The following is a 6,000-nucleotide window of genomic DNA, read 5'->3' on the forward strand; positions in this document are numbered from 1 at the left end:
AGTATTCCTGCAACAAGACAACCAACGAACAGATCCGTGAGCACCCTACAAAACTACCCCCAAACTTTATCATTCTTGCAAATCAACAGATTTTTGACATGCAAAACCAACACAGTCAACTGAGGGCATGAATCTTTAATTTGGATTTTGATCCGTGTTTTGTCTCTCTTGCGTAATGTCATATCCAAGCTTTGGAGTCTGCTCTTGTGCATACATTAGAACATGGATGGGTGTAAAAATCACAGCACAAAAAAACTTTGAAAATAACATCAAAACCGAAGTTTGGGCGTGATTACGTTTTTACCTAAAGATAGGGGAGTCTTGGACAATTCGCCGTGGATCTGGAACTTTTGGGTGTTGGTGCGCCTCTCTTATTGTAGATCCTTGTACTTTCGCAAAAAAAAAAAAAAATGTTGTATGGATGTGTTAGTTCTTTGATTTTTCCATGACAATAAACTCAATGGAACTCCATGGCAGCAAAATGAGATTTTTACCTTTGATTTAGGGGTTTCGCTACTAAGATCCAGTGCAGATGATGGCTTCCATGAACGGGACCAAGATCCATGGCGGCATGGATTACAGTTTCAGATCGAGAGAAATGAAGGCGAAGGGTTTGTGTTGAACAACAATGAAGACTAGATTTTGTGTAGGTCGAGAGCCATGAAGACATTTCTCATGGTTGATAGAGAAGCGGCTATGGCTTCTACCTAGGGTTTGTGTTGATTTGAGAAAGGGCTGAGAGAAATGAGAATACCTCTTTTGGTTTCTAGAGAGAGAAGGACCTAGGGTTTCTAATTATACTCAGAAATGAAAGCAATGAGAGACACCTATGGCTTTTCGTTTGGAATCCTAGGGAGATCCTTTTCCTGAAGCACGACATGTGTGCGCATCCTAAGCTTCTGGGCTTACCGAGGACACTGTGGACATTCGCGGAATGAGAGTGCCGTGTGGGCTCTGGGCTCGAGATCATCAAAAGCTGAAATGAGAATGGGTGTAGTTGTTAGGGTTTTGCTTTGTTCGTGCCGGTTATATTCGACAGGGCCATGAGTGAAAAAAAAAAATTTAAACCATGTGTTTATTTATTTATTTTTAATCAATATAACATTTTAAAATAATAAAATAATCAATTTATGTCGGTTATAACCGTTACCATTAACTTAAAAACCGCTGGAATATGTTAAAAATATTTAAAAAAAAAAGAATTCAAAAATACCGGCGGTTATAATAATTTTATAGCAGTTGCATCTAACACTAAATATCCGTCAGGAATTTATGTCGGATATAACTGATAGGATTTCATTGTTATCCGACACTAATGATGTGTCAGTTATCTTTTATCTGATATAATGGCTTATCAAACCGTCACCATCATCCGACACCTAAAGCTAATATTGTAGTTGTGGGGGTAGGCCTCACAGGCTCACCAATCAAGGGGAAAAAATCAAACACAAAAATATTTCGCGGATGCAAAATTACTAAAATACCCCTAACACATCAGATTCCGTAAAATTCACGTTCTAGCTCCAAATTCAATTTCGAGCACTACAAGGATACACCAAGGAAAAGTGCCCTACGCGACACGATAATATGGTCAACAAAAATCAACACTTTTCACCTCAGAAGACATTTTCGTAAATTCATGTTTAAAATTATAAAAACCATAAAATTTAGGATGGGTCGTTACATTGGATAATTGGGATTTGGGAAAGACCTGTAGGCTTCAAGAAGATGGGAGAAAATCCCAAATTAATTTTCTTGGAAACGATGGCGAAGGTTGTTGGAAGCCAAGCCACCGCCCATGGATTTTCTGAATCTGATTTCTCATTCAATCAAACAGCCTTTGATTGTGCCTCCATCGTTCTTGTTTCCTCTTCCTCACTTTTACATAAAATTCCTCTTCAAATTTTATTCGAGAAATTCTTAATCTTGAGCGGTGAATCAATGATTCTATCAACCATTTGGAATTTCATTTTTATCCACCGGTATACCACCGCAGGCGGTGGTCAAATCCAGTGACGTTTCTTGTGTCAAGTTGTTGCTGACATGTATTAAATTCTACAGATGGCAAAATTCTAGTGGAACGTTTTACCTAGGTCAGCAATGCCAGCTGGTGGTACTGTACTACCGTGTAATTCTCCCACAAGTTGATGTTGCAAAGATTTGAAAAATCCTTGTGGATTATAATCTGATTAGGTCATAGAAAAGACACATGGATGAGCAAGAGGACAAACTTTTATCACATGTGTTGAGAAAGTCAACAATCATACAAGATATTTGCCAAGGTTAGCATCCAATCAACGTTGATTTGAGATGTTGGACTGATTACCTTCCTACTTAGTGTTGATTGTATTAATTAGCTTTGTATAAATTGTAATAGGGATCGGTCATATGATTCTTCCTATATTATTTATATATTGTAACCTTGGAAATTATGGATCAAGGAAATATTCAGAAGTACTCAAACTATCAAGGGCCGGTCACCCTATTTTGTGATAACCAAGCAGCTCTCCATAGTGCTGCCAATCCCGCGTTTCACGAACGAAAAAGACACATTGAGTTTTTTTTTTTTTTTTTTTTTAACAAACAATATTATCTACACTAAGGTCGTGGGAGAGTGTCCTCACAAGGGCTAGCAATAATGTGGCTCCAATTCGCCTTTGGTAAGAGTTGAAACTGAAACCTCTCACAAGTGAAGAGGAATACCACTAGACCGTAGTACTAAGTGACAATAAGACACACTGAGTTTGATTGCCATTTTGTTCGAGATAAGATTATGGAAGGAAAGATCGTCACCGGCTTTGTTCCATCCACATCACAGTTTGATGACATTTTTACCAAGGCCTTAGGCAAGGAATACTTTTGTTCTTTATTAGGAAAATTGGCGTTCATGATATTCGCTCTAGAACTTGAGGAGGAGTGTTGAGAAAGTCAACAATCATCCAACATATTTACCTTGGTTAGCATCCAATCAACGTTGATTTAGGAAAATATGCTGGAATGAATACCTCCTTACTTAGTATGCTGGAATGAATACCAAGCAGCCCTCCACTCCATAGGACGAAGAGAAACTGTCACCACGTGCCACATAGGTCAAAAATGAAAAGAGCAAACTCAAACGTCCATTGTTTATCTGGACCACCATCATACAAATTTGAAGTATATACAAAATGTATATGACATATATACATACAATACAGATATATAGTAGTCCGGTCTTAGACTAGAGATATATGAGATGACTAGTTCCATAGAAGTAGTAGGCAATAAGCCTCATGCTGTATGTACACCGCTTCCACTTCCAAGCCATGTAACGGCAATGCTAAAACTTGCAAAGCTCCTCCACCACAAAGGCTTTCACATAACTTTTGTTAACACAGAGTACAACCACAAGCGCTTTCTTAAATATCTTGGCCCCAGCTTCCTCGATGGCTTGCCTGACTTCCGGTATGAAACAATCCCAGATGGCCTTTCAGATACCAATCCCCGCCAATAGTTCCCTTTGCTTCAAGAGTCCGTCAGAAAGAACTTCTTGGCTCCGTTGTGTAACCTCCTCAAGAAACTGAATGGCAGTAATCCTTCAGTGACTTGTATGGTTTCAGATGGTCTTATGACATCGACCATCACAGCTGCTAAAGAGCTTGGAATTCCTATCGTAGTCTTCTTTCCTTTTGCCGCAGCCGGCTTCATGGGCTCTAAACAATATCCTATTTTAGTGGAAGAAGGACTTGCACCTTTGAAAGGTGAGAAGCTGAAGCACTTCTTCTTGTAAGATTTTTTGCTTAAGTGCTTTTATTATAAATTTGTACTAAATTTATCAGAAATCCAAGTGGTTTTATTCATGAATCCAAAACACCCTTCTACAGAATCATAAGCACTTTTTAAGTTTTTCTTCGAAATATAGTCGGAAGTGCTTTTGGTTGTTAGAAAGTGCATTTAGCTTTGTCAAAAGCATTACCATAGAGGCCCTAAATACTCCTTTTGCCAATTTATCATTAAACAAACTATTGATGAGATTAATTTTCCTTTACTTGGATGTTGTGTTGTAGATGAGAGCTGCTTGACAAATGGATTTTTGGAGATGGTAATAGATTGGGTTCCAGGAATGAAGGGTATCCGTTTGAGGGATCTCCCGACTTGCTTTCGAGTTACAGATCTGAATGACCTTGTGTTTAAATTCTCCTTGGAAGCAGTTGAAAGAGTTCATGAAGCTTCAGCAGTTGTTGTTCATACTTTTGATGCATTGGAGCCAGATGTTTTGAGTGCTCTGTCATCTCTACCTCCGCCTGTGTATTCCATTGGCCCTCTCAAATTGCTTCTCAATCAATTTCCAAAAGACCTTTTGAAGCCTATGGGATATAGTATGTGGAAAGAAGAAACTGAGTGCCTCGAATGGTTTAACGCCAAGGCGCGAAATTCAGTTGTTTATGTGAATTTTGGCAGCCTAATATCCCTGACAACACAACAGCTTTTGGAGTTTGGTTGGGGACTAGCAAATAGTAAGCTTCCCTTCTTGTGGGCAATTAGGCCTGATTTGGTTATTGGTAAATCAGCGATTTTTCCACCAGAGTTTGAGTTTGAACCAAAGAAAGAGTTGATGCCCCCAAGAGCAAGTCCTGAACCATCCATCAGTTAGCTGGTTTTTGACGCACAGCGGTTGGAATTCAACCATTGAGAGCTTGTCTGCAGGAGCGCCTATGCTCTGTTGGCCCTTCTTTGCCGACCAGACGACCAACTGTTACTATACTTGCAATGAATGGGGGATCGGCGTGGAGATTGATAATGACGTGAAGAGAGATGAAGTGGAGAAGCTTGTTAGAGAATTAATGGAAGGGGAGAAGGGCAAGAAAATGAAAAACAAGGTCATGGACTGGAAGAAGCTTGCGGAAGAAGCTACCGGTCCACAAGGTTCTTCGACTAGAAATTTAGACAATTTGGTGAATCAAGTGCTATTAGGAAAAAGGTAGACCATGTATCCATAAAATTCTCTACTGTTACAACGGGAAGAACAATGCTTTGAAATTACATAGCATGCGTGATTAAAATAAGGTCTTTTGTACGTGCAGGAGTGTGCGAATGTAGAGGCTAGTGTTATTAATGTTGTGGTCATCCACAAATTTGGCAACAGGCATGTAGTGTGTAGGCTAGCTATCTATAGGCTAGGCTCTGCCGTATTGAAATCTCAATACAGCTAAGCCTAGCCTATAGAATACAATAACAAACTTGAACAAAACAGATGATAATGAACTTAGCAAGTCGACTCTCTCGAATTCAACACAACCACAAACTGAGAACATGGAGTATCACAACATATAAAATCTCATTGTCAAATGGTGTTGAAATCAAAATACGACCACAAGGGCTTTTCTTAAAACCCACATTGATAATGAAATTTATATTTTGGTTATTAATGTCCTTTTTCAGACCGTCGATGTTTTAAAACATCATTTATATATCATATTTGCAAAAAATAGACAAATCCAAATCATTAAGACATTCATTTATAGTGAAGAAAATACATGAATACGGTTCTACAAAAAAAAAAACCGTAAATCCTTAATCCAACGGTCATATGGGTTAAGATTTAAGTGATTTTTGGTAGACATGATTTCTTATGGAATACATAAAAATAGATAATTCGGATAGTTGGAATATATTATGAAGTGGGCCTTAAAAAAGCGCTATAAATTTGACAAGACAAAAGGACGCAACGAGTTTACAAATTTGGCGTCTGAGCTCCGTTTTATCACTAATGTGCACAACACATTGTTATTTTCCTTCCGCTTTTTCTCTTATGTTAGTTCACTCTGTACACTTTTTGTTTGAATTTTAGTGTTTAGTAGGGAAATTAAATTTTAGAGGGAAAGTGACCAATTGCAAAAGTTTAGCAGGTAATCAATTGAAATAAAAGTCCACGTAAAAATTAGCAGCTCTGTATAAGTTCGGAGAAAAATGGCCAATACCTCTTTTTCCTTTTAGTGTATTGGATATAAAAATGAGGGA

The 6,000-nt window shown here is 38.3% G+C and overlaps 1 pseudogene; it reads left to right on the forward strand.

Annotated features, from left to right (window-relative positions):
- The first annotated feature begins 3,235 nt into the window (after positions 1-3,235).
- On the forward strand, positions 3,236-4,964 carry LOC137709443 (7-deoxyloganetin glucosyltransferase-like; annotated as a pseudogene).
- The last annotated feature ends 1,036 nt before the right edge of the window (positions 4,965-6,000 follow it).

Source organism: Pyrus communis, chromosome 11 (assembly GCF_963583255.1).
Source record: "Pyrus communis chromosome 11, drPyrComm1.1, whole genome shotgun sequence".
Classification (NCBI taxonomy): domain Eukaryota; kingdom Viridiplantae; phylum Streptophyta; class Magnoliopsida; order Rosales; family Rosaceae; genus Pyrus; species Pyrus communis.